This window comes from Ailuropoda melanoleuca, chromosome 6 (genome assembly GCF_002007445.2).
Source record: "Ailuropoda melanoleuca isolate Jingjing chromosome 6, ASM200744v2, whole genome shotgun sequence".
NCBI lineage: Eukaryota > Metazoa > Chordata > Mammalia > Carnivora > Ursidae > Ailuropoda > Ailuropoda melanoleuca.
Genome location: NC_048223.1, coordinates 56571838 through 56576151, shown reverse-complemented (window position 1 = coordinate 56576151; position 4314 = coordinate 56571838). Strand labels below are relative to the sequence as shown.

Genomic DNA, 4314 nt, shown 5'->3' with positions numbered 1-4314 from the left:
ATGCAGACATATAAGTTTACCTTCCAGCCACGTGTAGAATGATTCACCTTTAAAAAACAAAACAAAACACAGACAAACACACACACACACACAGATTTGGGTTAAAATATTTTGAACAGTCATTTAGAAATCAGAATAAATTAAGTATATAAAATATTTCCTATGACAGACTAAGGAATATCTCTAGAAATGGCCACTGCTTCATATGAAGTAGAGAAATAGGCATATGGTTCTAGAAAATAAAACTCCAAAGTAATTTAAGTAACTTTTGGACAATCTTCTTATAAATAATATTTAAGCAAAAAATTTTAAGAAAACATTTCAAAATATTATATAAATCTTATTCATTAGAAGGCTTAAACAAGTATAGAGGGTGAAAGAGCTTAAAAATCTTAAATTTGCTTTTGATAACCACCACAGAACTCCTTAAAAATTCTAGAAAAAACACTGAATTATAATACCAAAATCAAATTAGTAATTATTTCATTTTTTCCTGAGCAGTAAAGCTATGTGTATCTCCTCAATTATCTAAGACTACTAAATTTCAAGGGGTAATTTTAAAATCCTTAATTTTCAAGATAATTTTTCAGAAAAGTAAATGACTAGAATACAGAGGGACCTGACTTAACTATGTACTAATGTTAAAAGATCTATTTCTAGATCAGTACTGTTCTGAGCGGAACAAAAATGACAGCACAGATCAAAATAGTTACTGCACTTTGTGAGTTACTTATCTTTATTTTAATTAAGAAAAGCAAAGCCTAAGAAAAACGCAACACATAGATGAGCCGAGCCAGGAGTCTAGGGGATAAATGAGACGGTAGGGAATTGCTGTTTCCTGAGAGTCTTCACACTTCGCAGATGCACACAAACGTCTTCCCACAGATTAATGCCTTCAACACACTCTTCCTAGGGGCCATTCATCATGATCTCACTGTTTACCTGAGAAACCCCAAATGCTATCAGGAAAAGTGGAGTTCCCAAGGCCTCAATAATCTGGCCTCCCATGTTTCTAACTTAAACCACTGCTATTTAAAGTCTTCCCTACTGCTAATGGGGTCTCCCCAAACATGCTTGATTCTTCCCTTTGCAACTCCTTGGTCCATGCCATTTTCTCCTAATAGCCCACAGGATCCAATCCTACCAGCCTACATCTGTCCCCTTACTCAAAACTCATCTCCAACGCCACTTCCCGTAGTAAGCTCTGCAGACCCCTCCCGTGAGACAGGATCTGTCCACCACCCACTGCTCTATGTATGTGCAGCACTTCCTATCACCACGTGCAGTGCTGATCCTTCCTGCCATACACCGCCAGCTCCGGGAGCGAAGGCGTCGTGTTGTACACATATTTCTATCCCGCACAATGCCCATCACTGTATCCCTGAACACAGAGTAAATAAACATCCATTTGGAATAATTATTTTGACTGTTTTGAGGCAATTTATTATGACTGATACTCATCTGGTAACCTGGAGTAACCAACTGTTGATAAATCACTATTCACCAGATTAAGTACTACAATAACTGAGGTTATAAATTACAAAGTCAGTAAGAAAATAGTCACAAGACAAATTATCTGGTAAAACTATCTTACCTTCTCTCCATTTCTTCACAACATATTTTAGTAGATTATAATAACCAGACAATGGGGAAGTTGGAATGTAATCCTGGTTTCTACGCTAAATATTTAAGTAAAAGAATTTATAGTTTTTTTTAAACATAGGGTAAATTTACATTATAAATCTCTTATTTATTTTTTGTCACCAGTGATTGGTAGCTATTTCTGAAAAAATAGGATAAACATTTTCTTTTGAATTAAATAGAGGAAAAATCAAATTTTGATCATTAAAAACATTTCCTCTGCACTTGCGGCATACCCAAACACAAGCGTTTTAACTCACCATCATCTCCTGAAAAAAGAAAACAGTAAACAAGAGTTTAGAAACCATCCCCCACAGTTCAGATTCCAATTCTATTTACTTTAATATGGGATTAAAACTTACTGTGTGTTAAACTATTAATTATACCACGAACCTTGGTCAGGGTGATGAGGGAACAGAAGGCAAGCTGAGGACAGAGCAGAAGCTGACACCCCAAAACCCCCCACTCCAGAAGGGATATATGTGACATTCCTCAGGCAATAGTTAACTTAAGGAGATCACAATCCTGCAGGACCTGACTCTCCCTCAGTTTACAAATGTCTTAGCAATCTACAAAAACAAAGCATTTCTATCAATAACCTAGCTTCCGGAAGGAAATGTAAATACAATTAAATGTCCTTACAACCGGCAGCCCATTGACAGATAATTGAAGCAGGACAAATATAATGCTCCTTCGGGAAACTCCCAACTATCTTCATGCTAATGCCTTGCTAGTGGGGGAAAGAACCTTAACTTGACAATGGCCAGGCCTTCAGTATCCTGTGAGTCTTCTTTAACATATGAAAATCCTTTTGAAACCTCCTTTTTTCCTTACCTCCACAAACTCCATAGTATACAATCAGCCACCCCTCACAACCCCTGGCAGCAGATCTTTCTGCCCACGGGTCCTGACCCCGTGCTTTAATAAACCACCATTCTGCACCAAAGACACCTCAAGAATTCTTTCTTGGTCGTGGGCTCTGGATTCCACCCCACTGAACCTCACCTATATTCCAAAACCACACCAAGGGTGTATCACCCTGCAAATGAGACTTCTCAGTAAGATATAGGCCCAAAGTACAAGACCTTCATATGTTTTATACAGTACATAATAGCAGAAAGCATCTAAAAATACTCCTAAAGATCGCTAGTTTTAATAACTAACAAATGGACACATGCACTCCTTTCATCGTTAGTACACAACCCCCTCTTCTCTTTCTTACTGCTCCTTGGCCTCTAAGGCACCTCAAGAAAGTACTTCCCAAACTGTGATCAGTGAAACCGTCAGTGGGGGGCGCCACAGAGTTGCCCAGACCAGGCAAGGAAGCCAGAGGCCAGGCTCTAGGGAACCACAGCTAGTCTGCCTTTATCTGCTTTGTGTGTGCACTTCTGGATGCCAGGTTTCATTTTGGAAGAAAGGGTCTGTTGTTGGAAAGGTGCTGGAAAGCCAGCTCGGCAAGGGCGTGCGCGCGGCTGAGCTAAGGCTGCTGAGGAGCTGGGAGCCAACGCCAGCACCTCCAGCGGAGACAGCTTCTTACCGCAACCAGGACCCCTGCTCTCCCCTCACCTGGTCCTCTGCCTCCCTTCTCTTAGTATGGTTTTCTTCTTCCCCCCCCCCCTTTCTGCCTCTGTCTTTTCCTACGTAGCACTCTCCTTCCTCCCATCTTTCCAGCGGTCTCACTCTCTAATTTGTTACAGCATGAACGTGAGGTATTTCTTAGGATGTGATGGACTTACTGTGATCATTTTGCAATATATACAAATATCTAAATATTATATTGAACACCCAAAACTCATATAATGTTGTATGTCAATTATACCTCTATTTTAAAAAATATTATAACTCCAATCCTAAAAAAAAAAAAAGTGATCATAGAAAAGATCTGGAAAAATACCTACTGAACTCTGTACTATGGAACAGAGGTCTTTGTGAAGGCAGGTGGGTATGGGGGCAGGGAGGGGGGGCTTTCTCTTTTTACTTTATGTAACTTTTGTGTTGTTTCAATTGTGTGTGTGTGGTTTCCATTTTTATAATAATAAGTTATAAGGGTAAAAGTAGCAAAAGAGACAAAGGAAAAGAAACCATGAACACCTTTTTCAGGACCCAATCCCTTTTCCAGCAGTATCAGAATGAATTTAGGGAAGAACATTTGCCACATCGTAAGACCCTGAGCATCTACAAGCAGTCCCTTTAGTCAACCTTTCTGTGTCTCTGGCTCTCAGAAATGCCTTAAAGGTACGAATCTTGACCAGGAAATTCAAGTTCTTAAATCAACCCTGGTCTAAAGAAAACATGAGAATGTCAAGTCAATTACAGGACTGCTCCCAGGGTTTGGCTCCTTGCTGACAAGAGACTGAGGATGTGCCCAATGAGTTTTACGTTGATTAACCTGAAATGCTGTCCCACAGAAATATAATGCCAGCCACATATGTAATTTCAGATTTTTTCTAACGAAAATTTCTAGGAAAGTTTTTTCTAGTATCCATGTTTTAAAAAGTGAAAAGTAGGGGCGCCTGGGTGGCACAGCGGTTAAGCGTCTGCCTTCGGCTCAGGGCGTGATCCCGGCGTTGTGGGATCGAGCCCCCACATCAGGCTCCTCTGCTATGAGCCTGCTTCTTCCTCTCCCACTCCCCCTGCTTGTGTTCCCTCTCTCGCTGGCTGTCTCTATCTCTG

At 40.2% G+C, this 4314-nt stretch overlaps 1 long non-coding RNA gene across 1 annotated transcript in view; it reads right to left on the bottom strand.

Annotated features, from left to right (window-relative positions):
* Positions 1–14: 14 nt before the first annotated feature.
* LOC109488748 overlaps positions 15–4314 on the bottom strand; it is a 10024-nt gene continuing 5724 nt past the window's right edge. Inside the window, exons 4-5 of the long non-coding RNA XR_004626106.1 lie at positions 1902–1910; positions 15–47 (exon numbers count right to left, since the gene is read on the bottom strand). This is a non-coding gene — a long non-coding RNA (uncharacterized LOC109488748). The remainder of the gene's footprint in view (positions 48–1901; positions 1911–4314) is intronic.